General features: G+C 36.9%; 1 protein-coding gene across 9 annotated transcripts in view; it reads right to left on the bottom strand.

Moving 5' to 3' along the window:
- The window catches only part of LOC116713542 (protocadherin-15-like), a 178,426-nt gene that overhangs the window by 138,100 nt on the left and 21,922 nt on the right, over positions 1-18,404 (bottom strand). The window contains exon 1 of one of the 9 annotated variants that reach the window (XM_032553730.1): positions 3,504-3,750. The exons of the other annotated variants lie outside the window; for them this stretch is intronic. The gene's annotated coding sequence lies outside the window, so the exon portion shown is untranslated. Of the gene's footprint in view, positions 1-3,503; positions 3,751-18,404 lie in introns of those variants that run through there. 9 annotated transcript variants of the gene reach the window in all.

The following is an 18,404-nucleotide window of genomic DNA, read 5'->3' as shown; positions in this document are numbered from 1 at the left end:
AACTAAGAAGCTCTCACGACAGAAAAGGAAGGAAAACAAAATTCAGAATTTAGTCTTCTGCTAAATTTGGGATATGCAAATCAAATTTGACAAACATTCCAGCCAAGAAGATCTGATCAGTGCCTCTTCAGAGTGAAATGTATTCTTCATGATGCAAATGTGTGTGCAATTTACAGTCACTATATTTATTCTGAAATTATTTATCTAGTGATACCTGGGGATAATTGATGTAAAAGTTAGATAGTAGGAATGTGCAACTCCCAACTTCATTGTTTACATTCCAGCTCTATCCCTCAAGCAATAATAAAGATCGTATCATTAGAATCTCATGACCACCCCTACACACACTTGCATCCACCACTTTGAAGCATACATTTCAGAGTGGTAGAACCTGAATGTAAGTAAACTCCCTAAAACTGACAACTGCTACAGCTTGCAAATGTATAATATCGAGCAGCAGTGTTACACTTTTAAAATATGGCTTATATTTGAAAATGATGTACAACTGTACATCAGGTTTAGCCAGCAAGTGCCACAAGGTGATTTGTCTCTTTTTCACAGTCATCTATATTGTCAAACACATTACAGTCTTTGCTCATCTTTCATTGATGAGTATAACAAAGCACTCTTTCGTTGAAAGATAATTTAACATCTATTCCACTCAGGTTCACTTGAGTTATGCGAGTATTTCATAATCCCTTCTGTGAACTCTATTAATACTTAAACAGAAGCCATTTGAGTTGCCTGCAGTTCATCATAGCAATAAGGATCTTATATTAGTGTTATCTTTCCTAAAGTACTTATCAGCAGTAATGGTGTTTTGTTTGCAGCAATGCCTAAAAGTAAAAATTCTGAATCTTGTTGAAAAATATTGATATAAATAAACACTGCCATGCAGAAGAAAAGCAAAGTGTAAGATCCTGATTTAAATCTTGTCACAATTTATGCATGAGTTGGGTTTTGTTGAGACTGTACACCAGAACTGAGCTGATCATCCAGCATCTTACACACCTTACAGTGTTAACAACACAAACACAAGTAGGAACCTTTGACTGCAGTGGTGGTTTAATAATTTTTTGAAACGTAATTCAACAACATTTTGAAATGTAATTGAACAACATTTTGAAATGTAATTCAAAATGTTTTGAATTACATTTTTGAAAATGTAATTCAAAAACATGCATGACCTAAAACAGCTTCTGTAATAGCAGTTTAACTGCGGTTAAGGTAACTTTAAGTAATATTGTAAACCAACAAAAGCACAAGCCCATTTACAATACTGTCAAATTTTGCAAACTAGCACTTAATTGAAATCTAAATAATTTACATTCAAACTCAGTTAGAATACACAACTCTCTGCCTTGAGGATATTTAGAAACACTTTATAGGTAATTAAAACATGCAAATCATTTTGAACTGAAATGTTAATTAACAACATAGATATTGTACGTATATTTCACTGTACACTTTTACAAATATTTCAGCTATTTCAGCTGTCGGCTCAGTTCAGTCTTAATTTAAAGTGAATCTTTAGTTTTCATACAAGATCTTACTTCAATTATTTTAATGAATATGTGTTAATTGCTTAATCTAACTTGTAAGAAGCTTCTGAAAAGAAACACTGAGGTAACAGTAGCTCAAGGTTCACTTGATAGTCTTTCCTCTTGCTTTTATACCTTTTGAGGTCTAAAGGTCATACGCTGAACAGCATCCTTACAGAAAACCTTTCATCATGCTATTGCAAGAATAGTGTTAGACTAAATGATATCCATAAGTTTCACTGTCAGCCATTTACAGTTTTCAATATTATAATTAACTGTCAATGAGGCAAAATCCAGTTTCTGGTAAATATGTATGCCATAGTTTAAAATAATCACGGCTTCAAAGCTACATACATTTTACATCATACTGACCCAAGTTATTTTACTTATTGTCAAAACTTGTGACCAGTTTTCTCTGGGTGTTTTGAGTTTGTTACCTATTCCACATTTCCCTTCCATAAATCAAAGAGAAATTTGAACATTCAGAAGATTTTACAGTCCAATGACTATTGACAAGGTCTGGAAACTATCACTTTTGTAAGACAACTCTATTGAAAGTGAAGTTGGCAAACTTTGAGTTGCATGTCTGTTTTTTGCTGAGTTATTTTTTTTAGTATGGCTGTAAATTAGCTGACTGAAATTTAGCTACAAGAGCAGACAGTCTGACTAACTAATCAATTAATATCAGCTAGCTACAGGAATGTGCATCACTCTATAAAACAAAAAGGCATGTTAAATATGCAAAATTTGTATTTTTACCAATTCTCATTACAGTGAAACTCCCACAACAGCAAATCCCTGTTTTTAGAGTTGCGTCTCAAAATAAGCCTCTAAAAGTCTTTGTTATATCACTAATAATTTCAAAATAAAGCAATAGATTACATTATAGAAGGGAATTAACTTCAGCTGGCTCAGTAGCATCGATTTTAATGAAGAACGTGAGGTGTCAAAACGTATCTTTACCTCATGGAACGGCCTTTAAATTTCCACAAAGTTTTAACTTCATTTCACACTGTTTTTCTACTATTCAGAGTGTAGCCTAAGTGTTTTATATCATGATACATTTTTCAGCTATATGCCAGCAACATATGTTTGTTATTTATGCACCAGAAAATCAGGCATTTTAAGGAAATTAAGGTCCCTGATAAAGTCATTTTGGAACTATGTGTAAGCGCTTTCCTTGCTAAAATAATTAATGTAGGAAGATGCAACTTTCCCAATAAAACCATGCTGTTGAGACAGAAATATTTAATTTTATTCCACTAGCTGAATAGAATACACACAATCTTGAGTCTATATTTGCAATAAATCCCAAGCAGAAATACATTAACACTGCTCGGTTAAGTATTTATTTATGTATTCTCATCATATCATTATTGTGATATTCACCAACATGACTGCATATGCTGTGTTGCCAACTTGCCATAGCTACTTTTTTTTTTTTCTGGCTTATGCTATTAGTGTGCCACTTCGACAATATCAGCGGACACCATCTGGCCACCCCTTAGAAAACTTTGTAGAGGTCCCTCACTGTATAATTACCTGCATTTTTCTCCGTCACTGGACTACTTCCAGAATAAGTTATTTTGCATGATGCTTCATCGTACACTTTTTTCACATTCATACAACTTTTTCTGACACAAATATTTAAAAAATCATATACAGTGTGTGGATCCAAACACTTTCCTCTCGGTATCATAATAGCCTGTATCATCTTTGGATAATCCAGAGAGTGCTGATGCTTTTAATTAGTGTTTGGATACTTATGCCTCCAGAAATGAACGCCATAGACCAGGGAGAGACTTATGGGAAACCTGACAAATGGGTTCATCATTACACAGCCGGAGATACACTGCAAGCACTGGTAATGATGGAAGAGACAAGCACCAATAGTGTCGTGAAACGCTTACTGCAGACCGCGACGGCTACTCAAAAAGCAGGGGGGGAAAATAGGCGTCTTACCATGTTTAACTTCAGAAGTATGCTCAACAAAAAACTGGCAAAGGAGGTACAAGTAACTGCTGGCGATACAGCCACAGCCTCCGCACAGGAGCTCATCAGCGTTTCGCTACCAGCGTCCTCAGTCCAACACGCGGAGACTCAGTAACAATCCACCAGGCTGATGTAGACGGTCTCTAATAGCACGGATGGAGTAACCCGCTCCCTGTGTCTGTCCGTCTCTGTTGTCATGACGTGTGCGTCAGGTAATCTTATTACAGCGGTCAGGAAAGGTGAGCCCGGTTAAAGCTCCGCAGCCCCTCCTTCCACCGTATCCGCCTGATATGCTTCAGCCCACCTCGTGTAGAGAAAGATTATAATTCGACAGAATGCCTCGCCGAGCGGCTCAGTGTGAAAAGTCATCGAAATCCACTCTTGACAGTCGAAATTCGCAACTTTCTCCCCCAACTGCTAAGGAATTTCTGAGGGTCAAGAATAAGAGCGTTTCACCGACAGCTGTCAATTATTTCAGAGTTAAATCCATTAGTCGAGCCTGCCCGCACCAGCTGGAGCGGAGCTTAGATATAATACCACTGGAGGCAGTTTGCTATAATTCACCTGTCACTTTACAACAAAGCCTAGGCCTTTATTCCCTACAGCTTAACCAGGATGGGAGGTGAGCGGTTGGGGGGGAGAGAAAACTCTACATCAATATGGTATAATTAGCTGCCGTGCTAATTAAGTCTCGACTAATGATTGCAAAATAGTCCAATTTAATAGAACAGCTCCTACATAAGAGAAACAGATGGAGGTCTTGTTCTCAAAGCTGTTGGAAACACCAATGCAATTTTTAGAGAATTCCTCTGACAGTTAAATAACTACTAATCCCAAAATGGGGGTTTATTTCATCCGATTAACTCACCTGCATCCATTTAAAAGGCTAAATAAAAAGAGACACAGAGAGGACAATGAAATTTAACACAAGGACAGAGCGTCACAGCCATCCGATTCATGGAAATTAAATTGCCACCAAGAGTCATGACACAGTGTACAGTTGCAATTGTTGTGGACAGATGGGCATAACTACGATTGTAAAAGCAACTGGGTTTTCACTACAAACTGGTGAAACAGCCATTCTACATATCATCAATATCATCAAAAGAAAGAAGAAAAACAAGCCTAAACTTTGACAGTGAATTTGAAAGAAGGCAGCCTTTGTGTCAAACCGTGTAGAGAAAACTGTTGCGAGGTGTTAAAAGCTGTTCCAAATAAAACATGAATAATTTGTAATGAACGCTCCTTCCTGTCCATTGGGAACAGCGAGAATCTTAACAAACAGCCTCGCTTACAAGCATTTGGAGGTCTAAACTGCATCTTCATTGAATTAATGTGCTTCAATTCCCATGTATTATTCAAGACCATAGGCTTGTTGAGAGTATCGTTTCTGTTTAAGAACAGCAGCAGGAGTAGTGTCTACTTTTGTCCAAAAAAGCAAGGTGTTTTGTTTATTGTATATAGGTTGCATATTTGCTTTACTATTTCCTTAGTATTATTTTTTTCACATAAATATTTCAAAATCATACAAGTTCAGATCTTAGGCCAGACCAGGTTAAATCATTTACCTTTGGTTGTCATCACTCATTCAGGGTGGAAAGAAAAGGCTTTACTGCAAAAAACTTCCTAATAACACACTCAAACCCATTCTACAACCCCTAACTCTCTGTCTCACCTTTATTTCTTAAGATACATAGTAAATGAGTTTCTAGGTGGAGGTTAACACTCCACAGAGAAGCAGATACATATCTAATCCTTTTTTTTATTAAAAAATTATCAAATTCCCATATGTAACCTGATTTTGATGCATAATGTGTGTTGTATTTTGAATCTTGACTGATAATGTACATTAGAATGTATATACCTGCAAGCAAAGCTTTATCATCTAATAAGTAGAGTGGAGAAACAAACAAGCAAGGGGAAGAATGTGTGTTAATAACTTCTACCATTCGTCTAATTTAGTTTCCTAACAAGCAACTGATATGTGTATTAATATTCATGATATTGCTTTTCAAATAGCTGCAGTCTATGTGCCAAGGCTAATAATGTTTACATAAACAGCTAAATGCAAATAAACTTTATTCCATTTGTTTTTCTCTTTAAAATCTGTTTCTGAGATAAGATAGAAAGAAAATCTTCATCTCAATGCATATTCAATTTAATACAACGATTTAATAGAAAAAAAAATACTTTTCAGTTGTTGAAAGTCAAAAGCATACCCGTTACTCCTGTACATCCTGAAAAAAAAGTTTTTCAACTGTTGAATGAAGGCCATATGTTGCATGGAGTTTGACACAAGCTACGTAGCTGACACAACAAACTGGTAATAAGGGACAGTGTGTTTTGGTCAGAGAGGACCAAAAGTGGTGAGGAACTGGATGGAGCCAAATGTTGGACAATGACAGAAAAAGACCCATACCTGTCAAGAGTGAGGTAGATGTCACGGTCAGACAACGGGGAAGTAATGGAGGTGTCCTATCAGCTGTTAGTCCCCAAAACAACAAAAAGTAAAAAAAAAAAAAAACTTGCAAAACGCACAGAGGGTCCACTCAAACCCTCTTAGGATGGCAGGAGAATTAAGGGATGTTTGATAAATACAGCGTTTTTATAACTACTCAAGGTAACATAGTAATTCTATTGTGCTAAGTGGCACTCTCTGGAAAATACATAATACTTCCACTTTAAATCGAAACCTCATTTTTTGCTACCATAGCATTTCTCTTTCAAATGCAACCCTATTCTTAAGGACATCCTCATCAAAGCACTAGCAACAAATGCCGCAAATTCCCGCACAAGAAAACCTGGAGCCAAAAAAGATACGAGCAATACCATAAATCCAAGTTTTATCTTGAATTTTCTTTCTGGACAAATGGAGCAATTCTTCTTTCTGAAGCTTCATTTTCCTGGACTGAATGTATGCACTCAGCCATTTAGTCCCCAAACTCACTGCCTGCGAGCTCCCTTCAGGCTACCCAACGGGAGTGTGTGCACACACACACACATGGAAGGGCAAACCAACACCTTCATACACAAAAACCGAAAGAGCTGAAAGCTGCAAAAGCAGAGGCAAAAATTGCACTGTAGCACTTTAAGGGCTATATGCAGTTAAAGATAATTTCATTACTCATTCATTTAATTCAGTGATAAAAGAAAATAATGTATGTTTCTAATTGTCCCACCATATTTAAGAATAATAAATAGTATAGGTTTACTGATAAGATCACAACTGAAAATATAGGACACGGCATCTGTGAAAATTTAGGAAAAAATCACTTGATTTTTGAGCACAGACAGGCGTAACGACAAATAATTTTCCCATCAGTAACTTTCTGGGTCATGTGAACTAAACTTCATCATTTGCTCCCAAAGAACAAATAAATCCTCAAATGTGTACAATTCTTCTCACCATAATAATCTAAATATTTGTGCAAACATTAAAACTTTTGCAAGTCAGTGATTGTGTCGGAATTTTTAATCAGCCAACTTTCTATCTACCAGCAAACTGTAGGAGTGGTCTTCCGATTGCCTCCTTTGTTAAATAAACTACCCATTTAAAAGTGCAAAGTCTAACAGTGACATATATCAGCAGACACAGCTGTGTTTAGGGCTCCAGTGTCTTCAGCTTTGACCTGGTTGGACTGCACAGAGCTCCCCTGCTTCCCCTCGGCCCCACTATAAAAGATTAAAATTATCTCTGTGCAAATGGCAATGCTGGGGTGTCTGAGTCGTTTAAGTGTCAGGGGACATCAATAGTTCGGCACTGACAGCTTGTGTGATATTGAGAGGTCAGAGCGACTGAGACAGCAGGCAAGTAACTGGGAGGGAAAGAGGACAGTAGAAAAAGCAGGTGGAGGGAGAGAGAAGCCACCAAGACAACATGTGGGTTTGTATGTGTGCAAGCAGAAGAGAAATTAAGAAATGAAGTGATATGGAGAGCCAAAGAGTCTTAAATCTGATTATCCCCAGAAACAATGTCTCTATAGTCGTCATAAACAGCACTTCCTAATCTTCTGCCTCTTAACCCACAATGTTATGAAAGCGGCTGTTACAGGGAGACTCATCCTCCACTTAAAAATGAGCATGTTGTATTAAAAGAAGTATTGGTGGCTTGTTGCGTAATATCATATATTGTCATTACAATTAAAATATTCAAATCAGTAAGAAACTTGCAGAGTTAACTGAAGCAACACAACTGACAAACCAATGAGGTGAGAATATGCATGAGTCTAAGGTTTGCCGGGCATGGATTTCAAAAATGACTTGCTTGCAGAAAAATACTTCTTCTTTTTTTTTGCCTATATAGCTTTTGCCTGCTGTGTATCAAGTTGTCTAAAGAATGTGAATTTAAATCAATGTACTGATCAACAATGTGATATCAATGTAAGTGGCAAAAGAATGATTATACAATCTCTCAAGCTGTGACCAGTTTGAGTCATTGTGCAAACATTTATTGTTAGCGTTTGGTGTGAAACTTATTTATTTCTGCTTTGGGTTGACATTAAAATAATACAATTCTTGGTTTAATAGGGGTCTTAAAAAAGTAACCTGTAAACACAGACATGTAAAGATGCATTAGGTTACTCATTGCTAAACATGGGCCAGCATGAAGCTCTCACAATATGGTAACCTTAACCTGAGCTGCTAATTGACATAAGGCCGGATTCAGAAGTAGACTGGGAACAAATTGCCACTACCGATTGGTCGGTTCCTGTCAAACCCATAGAATGATGGACAGGTGGCGTCATGCCATGATATTACGCCAGCCCTCTGTCAGTCAGTGATTGTGATGGATAATTAATGCAATATTAAGACCAAATTGTCCAACATTTGATTGATTTCTCAGTCAGCTAATTTTTCAATTATTATTTTATTTAAAAGTAATTAAATAAATAAACAACATTCAGCAACTAATAAAAAAATAATTCAAATAATGTCAGTAATGCTGTTCTGTAATATTGGAGTATGCAATGAGTGTTCTTTAAGTCATTTTTAAATGAAGAAAATCAGGGAATACATTCAGATTTTAAATCTACACTATCTTTGTGTAAGTAGCAGAAATAGAATCTTGACATCTAAATTAAACATGACAAAATTAACATGGTCTAATTACTGGCTAGCATTTCTATTTTGGCACATTTATCAATCAGAGAACAAGAAACAAACAGCAAAGATCCTCAGGGGTATCTTTACATCTGATGGTTGCACTTCTAATTTTCCAGAACCTTTTAACAGGTTTTTTAGTCTCCAGCTACTCTTGAGGAAAATGTTTGACGCCTCTTTAGCCAAGAACAGCTCTGCTGCTTTAACCACTTTGTGTCTAATGGGACAGGTAACACTCAGTGGGCTTATAATAGCTTTTACTGTGCTGGAGCCCCTCTTGACCAAAAGACAAGAGAGACTGTAAAATTACTGAGTGAAAAAAAAAAAAAACAGCACGCCAAAAGACATTAAAATTATTTCTGGTCTCTTAAAGCTTTTAATTATGTTAGTCATACAAGCCGTAACTTCTCATGCTTCTAGTAATAGGTAAACTGTGAGACATCTGTGGGACAGAAGCAGACAACTGCATGGGTATTTTTCTGTACTTGTAGTTCTTTCTTCTGGTTACCCATGCAGTTCGGTGACAGCAAATTCTCATGAGACATGCCTCACTTGGACATAAAAGCTAAAGGGGTTTGATAATTGGATCACATGGGGACTAAAGCACTGCCACCAGATCCGTTACAGGGAGTCCCAGAGGCTAAAGAAACTAACAGGATTTAATAAAAATGTTCCCCCTTTCTTTCTTTTTTTTTTTAAACCATAGTCTCCCCTCTTTTTTCTCTGCAAAGTTCATCTTAGCACCCTGGGATAGAGAGCTCCTTTGACACCTACCACAGGTTATTACTTTTACAATCACAGACAACCAGACCTCTAGGGAGTCCATTAGCACCTAGAAGAGCTGTTGACCTCTTCAACTAGCCCAGAAAGACATTAAACTTTCAAACTGAATGGCATCAAGTGCTAATAATCCATCAAAAACTGATGAGCAAGTTTGAGAACTGCAGTCAATTAAGTGGCAGACTGAGTAATTTCTGTGGACCCTAATTGGTGTCAAAGTCTGTGGACTGTGATGGGATAGTGTCTTTTATCACTCAGGAAAATCAATGCTCAAAAGAAAAAAGACACAACCACAATTCTCCTTACTTGGTTGAAAGAAACCCCTTGAAAAAATTTAGAGTTGTTAAAGAGAAATTTTAGGTGGCAGTTTACTCACAAAACTTCTCTTTTCTTGTTTACTGAGAGTTTTAAGCTTAAGGCTTGTGCAGAAAAACTTTTTTCACTCTTGGACTTTTTTATTTTCTATGTCCCGCTGCAAAATTCTTTTAGGCTTGTTTTTTTTTTGTTGTTGTTTTTTTTTAACACTGTGCTGTAGACCGCCGGTCCTCGTTTTTGGCACTGCAGGAAAGATGCTGTAAGGATATAAAACTGAGATGATTCTATAATAAATAAGAAAGAAATCATATTGGGATGGAGGAATAAGTAGCAGAGGCTACACACATTACTTTTTTATTAAAAAATGACAGAAATCTCAGTGCTCTGTAGGCTCAGAGCCCATATTAGCTGAATTTGGTTAATTATGCTTGGCTTTCATATTCTTTGGCTAGAATTGAGTCAAGTTATTTTATTTCCAATATTATACTGGCTGTGTTTCATAGAAGCACACACTGCCACAGCTGCAAGTACTTTGTGAACAAAGTTCTTTCCTGTGTCCTGCAGTTAGAGGGCCTCTGCACCTGTGGACGTGCATGCTCGTATGTGATGAATATCTATTGCAAGACATTCACAAACGCCGTTCAATATGGGCAATCAGACAAAGGTGACTTGACAAAGACTGGAGTTGAAGGAGGCACAGTGGACCAATTTTCAAGAACTCCATTACCACACAATGTAGAATACATGGGGAACAAGAGGAGCAGCAAGACAGATGTCAGGAAAATGGCAAATAGGCAAGCCCAAATCAACGGTTTAGGCTTAGCGATTACGATTCCATTTTGAAGCACGTCAGATGCTGTGTCTCCTGGAAAAGCAATTTCACCATGGATTGAAAATAAGATGTTGTATGCATTATTTCTTTATGTTTGATACACCTATGGCAAAACATAATGCCAACATTTAATAAAATTAAGTCTGTGTACATAAACAAGATTTTAAACAATTTTGATTCAAAACTACATCAGCATGATTTGTGTGTGTTTGCATTTTGCTTTTCATTTGTTTGTCTCTTAAGGGTATTGTATATATTGTCCGTTATTTATCCAATTTCACATGTTTTGTGAATATTGTGAAGCATGCTGGTCAGATGATAATCTTAAATGTTCAAATCAACATCTTCCTCCTGTCACATTTTCTGTTCTTGTTTTTTGGACTAAAGAAGGACAAATGACTCTTGAAAAAATAAAATAAAATAAATGTCATGGACATCCAAGGTTTACACACTCAGACCTTAAGCTTCATGGCAATTTAGTTGAATAATACAACTGTTTCTGCAAAGAAAACATTTTTTTCTCTCATATTTGGAGGGTGAAATCATATCAATTTGTATCTGTAATAACACTCTTAGGGATTTAGATATTATTCAGAAGATTTTGATCTTGTCCCTTTTTTCATACATTCTGTAAACTGATGTGCTTAGATGTTTGGTGTCAAAACACTGCCTTCTTTACCACACAAAGAAGAATCCCCTGCCTTGCTCGGTCTTGTTGCCAAGTAGTAAGTAACAAGTAATTTAGTTGTCATTTCACATATGAGAACACATACTGAAGCAAAATATGTATTTATTGAGTAATATCTTTCAAGTTGGGATGTGAGCAGCACCAGCCACATTTCTTGGACCCTAGCAGTAGGATGACTTGCTGAAAAAAAGTTTGTCTCCTTGGTTACCAGGTGATGGTCTACTTCTACTTACACTGAAACATATTTAAATCCAGCTGGATTCAAAGTGTTGTTATGCAGCTGGTCAGAAACACAGCCTGGTACAAACATTAGAGATAAAATGCAGTGGCATCATGGTTCTTTAAGTTGTACTCAGCTAATGGTTCTGCTTCTCAGCTTCCACCTTCAAGCACGTCGCACAGTGAGTGCTCCTCTGCTATTTCCCAGGCAGCAATTCCTAAATATCAAGACATCTAATAAGTTTTTATATCACTGAAGATTAGCCCTATCTCCATCCAAAACCATGGATTTTATGAAAGGGAGTCAACTATTCTTTGATATGTTTATTTATTAGCATATTTATTCACATATTTATTGCCATCAAATCATAGTTTTAGAGACATAATTATGTCAAGTTAATATGTCTGATGGACACGAACTAGAACCTATCTTGCGACGTTGTTGCTCTAATTATGCGCAAACAATTGTATAAAATAATACAGACATTTTTGGATTTTCAAATCATTTTGCTAAAACCAAGAGAAAAATTGGTGCTGATTTATGCTCACTGGAAACCTGTCCAGCCCTCAAACCATGATTTTAAAGAGCAGATGGATTTTTTTTGTCACTGTGGATTTGTCCTTTTGTTGGTAGAATGCTGAGAAAAGAGTTGCACTTCTGCTCAGCATCCACCTTTTAATGATATCCTGTGCAAAGATCTCCTCACTGATGTGGAGAAAGTTTGGTTCTGCGTGGGCGAATCCTCTGTTCTTGACAGGAAAAGGTTCCTGTCCAGTGTTTAATACATGGACACTGATAGCAAACACTCAAAGTTCTAGTATAATTTGATTAAAATTAAATAAAGATAAAACACTAGAGCCCAGCATTTTCATAGTTGTATAGCCTTGCTGCCCATTAAATAGCACAGTGAACTTGTTCCAGGCAATTTAATGTCACTATGTCTTTTTATAAATATATTCTGCTCCTATTTGCTGCTACTTTAATTGGCTAGAGCCAGCATCCCACTGACGAAAAAGGTAACCTGTGAGACAGCACTACCTCCTCCTACTCCTGTCTGAATTCTGACTCAAAATGTGTTGTAGTGTAACAACAATCATCATGCAGCAGTTTGATCCACTTGGTATGAAAAGTGGACACTCTGTAGTGGACCTACAGTATGTGAGAACATTTCCACAGCTTTTAGGGAAGCATGTATTAATTGTCACTTTACATTTGTAATAATGCTAAGCTGCACTGTCTCAAAATTAAAACCTTCCCCATGTATAATTGTTCCTAACAGGGTCTGGTAGAAAGTGAACCCAAAGAGGGGCAAACTGCAAGATATTGTGACACACAGAACATCACTTGGAAAAATGCCTTAAGAACATGTGGATAAGCATTAAGGTTCATGCACAACACACAGTAGATCAGCTGTGAAAAGTACAAGCTAACACCCTGAAACAGTTGTTTTCACACTTTGACAGACAAGTGGAAGACAGTGAAGTGCTGAACCTGCTGCTCCAGCCCAGCAGACTTTCACTCAGCACCATGATCTAGTGAAATCTCTGGTGAGGAATAGCAACACTATCAAGGCCACATGCCCAGATGAGTTGTTAGGATGGACAATAAAATCTTGTGCTGACCAATTCAAAAGAATATTTTTATTTTTAACCTCTCATTACAGGTTACTGAGTCTCCCATGTCTCTATTATGTATGAAGAGAAAAAGGCAGCTGTCACCTGTGACAACAGCCCTGTTGGGTTGACCCCCCAATGGACCTTACCAGAGAGGCCGCGTTTCATTGGCTGATGCCCATTCTACGTGGTCACGTGCGTGGCCGTCTCACAAACACACCGTTAGCTTCCCGTTAGCTAAGTACAGCATAATGGCAGAACTGATACAACTTCTACACCTTGAAGCCTGTCTGCTACACAGTCTTACGTTAGCTAAACAGATCAATATGCAATGTGTCTGTATCTGACATACACTAAAGATTTTATTTTAGCAGAAAAGGCTTTGGACTAAACTGTTACTCGTGTTAGCCACTTTAGCACCACAATACATTAAAGATCTGCTGTTGTTGTATCAACCTTCCAGACCTCTCAGGTCTTCCGGTTCTGGTCTGCTCTGCATCCCCAGAACCAGAACCAAACAAGGAGAAGCAGCTTTCAGCATCTATGTACCACAAATTTGGAACAAACTTCCAGAAAACTGTAAAACAGCTGAAACACTGACTTCTTTTAAATCTCAACTGAAAACCCACCTGTTTAGAATTGTATTTGAAATGTAATCAATTACAAATTTATTGATGTAACTTGACTTAATGATTGATTCTATATTGCATTGTGATTCTGTGTTTGTAATGATGTAAAGCACTTTGAAATGTCTTGCTGCTGAAATGTGCTATTCAAATAAAATTTGATTGATTGATTGATTGATTTAGCACCAAGTACAGCTAGTCAATCAACCATCGCTGTGTTCAGGGAAGCGCTGATTAATAATCGAGAAATAAATATCAAGCCTGGAAACTTGATATGGTAACGGACTGAATGTTATGTTTTTAACGTAATCTTTGCTCGTCTTGCAGGGAGCATGCGGTTGCCACGGTAACAGGTGTACTTAAACTACAAAGAGAGAGAGAGAGAGTAAAAAGGTAGGAGTAGTTTTGAGTTGATCACCTGTTCGGGTTATTTTACCTTTGTTTACCTTTGCTGTGGCGCATTACAGCCGCTGTAGTTTCTAAACGTTGGACTAACTACCACTTTCCTTTGTGAGTTTACGTCATTCACAACAAACATCAAATAGAACAAATATATTTCATACACAACAAATGGCTTCTACCGTGATAATTATGTGAAATTAAATTAATTATATCCCAACTTCAGAAGATTTGCCTTTACCTTTACAGAGCTCTTTGGTTCCTCCTATCAGTCTGTAGCTTCTCATATTGACGTCATCAAACCAAATTTCAGATCTACCGTAACTGACTGACACCTGCTGGCCTCAGGTTTGCAACCAGCTTGTGACTGAGAAACCAGTAACCTCCTCCCAGATGATGACATGAACTTGTTAGTTCCTCTGTCCATTGTAGTAGCTGATATATTGTGAAAATCCGGTAGAAATGATGCACTATTCGAGTCATGTTTAAGTAGAAACAACGCGCTGTGAGGCTTTGTTTGTGAGACTTGCGGTCACGTGGGTCGGTTGTGGGCGGAGCTTGGTAAGGTCCATTACATTACCCTCTTTCACTTGGATTATAATTAGTTTTACAAAAGGGGGGACAATTAATGACGAGTCATGTTCACCTGGAAAATATCAATACATGTTTCAGATGGCATTTGTAGCCATTAGCTTCTACATAAACAGGTACTTGAGCTTCAGTACCTGAGGTTGCTCACATTACAGAGTGAGCAACCTCACACAGTAATGTGTGTCCTGCTTTAATTACCAGCAGGGCACAACTGGTAAGACAAGACAGATGTCTAAACCTGAACAGATGTGCTCTGCAAGATTGTGTTCTGATCCCACTTCTGTTTATGCTCAACTCATGACTACATCCCCATTTATACCTCAAACACCAGGCTGTTGTTCACTAATAACAGCAATGCTTATGCAACAATGTTGAAGAACACTTGATGAGTTCATGGGGAATTGCATTAACCCAGGACCTGAAGACCTCACACTTCATGAGAAAGGTTCAGTCTCTCCTTCCTGAGTATTTTCAGGAGGGCAAAACTTCCATCGAGGCATCATTGAAAGTTTCCAAGTCTGTGTATGATTTTGAGGTATACCAGCAGCCGCAGCATAAGGCGGGAAGTACTTGGCACAAGTGCTGAAAAACAGCCCAAAAGACTTTGGAAGACAACTCCCAGAACTTGACTCTGTGTGTGTGTGTTGATCTATGTCTGAAGAAGCCCAGCAGCGCTCCCACTCAGGGAACAGACAGTTGGTCCCCCTGCATTCATGACAGAGATTTAGATGTATAAGAAATCAAACATCCACACTCACAAATTCTTCCTCAGAGCCACGACCTCCATCAATCCCACTGCACTCTGCCACACACATCGAAACAAACTTCACTTTTCACTTACTATATCTCCTATATTTATTATTACTTCTATTTATATTTATCGATTTTTTTACATGCTGGGAGGATCTTACCATTTTTTACAGGACAAAATTAGAAAGACAATAATATAATTCTAATATATCTTTTTTTAAATTTATTTATTGTATCACCTGAGCTCTTACGGGTTGACTTAAATTCAGTGATAGATGTTTTTTGTTATCTTTGTGACATATCTGTTTAAATAAAATAAATCATGTTGAGTATTTAACATTGTCACCTTTGCCTACTGACTTTGTCTCAAAAGTAAAAAATCAAAAAAAGGAGAGATGAATAAAACATTAAAAGTGAAATGTACATAGACTATTTTTTATTTTTTGCTGAACTGGTGTGCTCAGCTGCAAATTTCGCTTTAAGAAATTTGCATACTGATGGAAGTTTGGATAAAACCAAGCTACTATGTACATATTACATTGATGACTTATTCTTCCACCAAAGCACAACCAGTTTATTATTTAAATTAACTTTGGAAACAAAATGAATTCTTTTAAACCTTCCTGGATATGAAGGTTTGGATATGATATAAAAACCTGGAAAATTTAGAATCTTCTGACATGTTAAGACCTTTTAAGCATTTTTGAATACATTCATAATTAGATTTCAAGCTTACAAAGTTAAACACAGTGATAAATTGTGATTAATTACAGCACTAAAGTGTGATTAATCTGATAAAAAACATAATTGATTAATAGCACTAAAATAAGTATAATTTAACACTCTGAGATGACATTCAAACTTTTATTACCAATAAAGAAAGAAAGCTTCTTACCATGACAATTGAAAAAATTCATTTTGGATCAAATACAATAAAACTTGGTGTATTATGTATGTGGTAACTTTATCAAGGTCAGAAACTGGATTTTGCTTACCTGCGACTGTCCTTTGTTAAGCAAAAGACCTTGAATACTGCACCTCTCTGCACACCAGGAGCCATTGTTCCCTTTAGAGAACAATTCTATTATCTTGGCATTGGGTTGATTTTTTTTTTTTTTTTATGCTTAGAACGTATTTATCTAATATGTTAACAGAACCTGGGGAAATGTCTAAAAAAAGAACTTATGAGAGGTGAAAATTATTTTGAAAATGTACTTTTAATCTGACAAATGAGCCTCAATGGAACTCATATTCTAATTTACTGAAAATGACTGTATACGACCCTATTAAATTCCTAAAGGAGGTAAGGTTGAGAAATCATGAAGCAGATGTCAGGTAAATGTATCAGTGACAAAATAAAAACAATACAGACATTACCTTGATAGTTTTCAAAATGCTTTTATAAAAATAAGTGAAACAATGGCCTCTTTTTGCTTGATCACTCACCACCTTCTTGTTTTTCTGATCTCTCCCTCATGTCGACACAACAACCCAGCATATAAGTGATTCCACTTTGAACCTCAGTCATGTTACACAAAATAGCTGGATCTTTTTTGACAGAACTAATTTATTTAAGTTCTGTTTATCAACCCATGTTTGTGAAGCCCTATTAGTTGGTCTGTTTCATATTCATAAGGGGTGTACTTTTAAAGAGGAATTGAGTATTACTGTATATAACAATTTACTTGATTAAAAGTAAATTCCCTCCCCCCAAAAAACATCAAGTAGATTTCATTGTAGGAGATGATGAATTCTACTTTCTGTAATGGTTGTGACACATACTCGTTTATGTCATGCAAGTCACATTTTTCTGTTTTTTTTGCTCCACGGTGTAAAATTACAATCACCGTTAGCAGACAGCACCCTTTTCATCTAATCTGCACAGAACAAACAACTCCAGTCTTTAGAAAAATAATAAATTGCCATTAGCACTGACTAAAATTAACATAACTATACATAAATATAGGTGAACTTTGCCCTAAATGCTTGCATAAATCTTATCTATATTAGGGTCAACTGCATTAACACCGATATAGACTATTGGATTAATATAGCTGTTTTAGCAGCAGATGTGGGCTTTCGTCTAGTTTCAGAAATAGGATGTGCAAACTCAAAATTTGCATGCATTTGGCATCTGCAAATAACTTTTTGAATTTGTCCAATTCTGTAGAGTCCACTTGATTTATCACAGCGAGACACGCATCCTAATGAGTGGGCATTGTTAACCGCTACTTGTACAGGTGCTGCTACTTGACATCAGTTCACCAAGTCCTTTTTTTATCCTTCACTGCAGGGTTTACAGCACAATTGCTGCAGTGAGTTTTGCTTTTGAGCCAACTCGAGCATAAAAGTTATTGCAATGCCTAAAACCCATCCTCTTATGACAACGGTCACATCCCGAATGGATGCTCACTATCTAGGGAATGGCTAATACTGACAGGGAACCCCTTAAAAATTTAGCAGGCCAACCCTGGACAAGCTATTTCATGATGGCAAGAGATTCACTTAGGACCAAAAGCATCAGCAAATGTCAAGGTGAATCATCTTTCAAACATAAATAAAACATAAGAAAGCATTGCCTGAAAACCCTCAGTGGTCTTCCCTGTCTGATTCAGTATGTCTGCAAAATGCCCCACTGTAGTATGTCTGACCAAAGTCACTGTAAATGAATAACAAAGAACTGAAAAAGACAGTAATGGGTACGTGTTTTAGCATAACAGAAGCAAACAACAGAAAATATGAAGATCTTGAGGTAAAAGCACCTATTGAAAATTCTGTTGACTGTGCATTATACCACCCTTTCAACAAATTATGGACAGTAATGCCCTAATAATATCCAAAGGACTTTGTTTTATAAGAACAGAATCCTGCCTGCCGTATTTTCATCAGCAGCACAATAGTCTATCGGCCTCTAAATGAATGAATGTAATTTAGTTCTTCTTTTTCTCATTACCTTT

Source organism: Xiphophorus hellerii, chromosome 22 (assembly GCF_003331165.1).
Source record: "Xiphophorus hellerii strain 12219 chromosome 22, Xiphophorus_hellerii-4.1, whole genome shotgun sequence".
NCBI lineage: Eukaryota > Metazoa > Chordata > Actinopteri > Cyprinodontiformes > Poeciliidae > Xiphophorus > Xiphophorus hellerii.
This window is presented reverse-complemented; position numbering and strand designations above follow the sequence as displayed.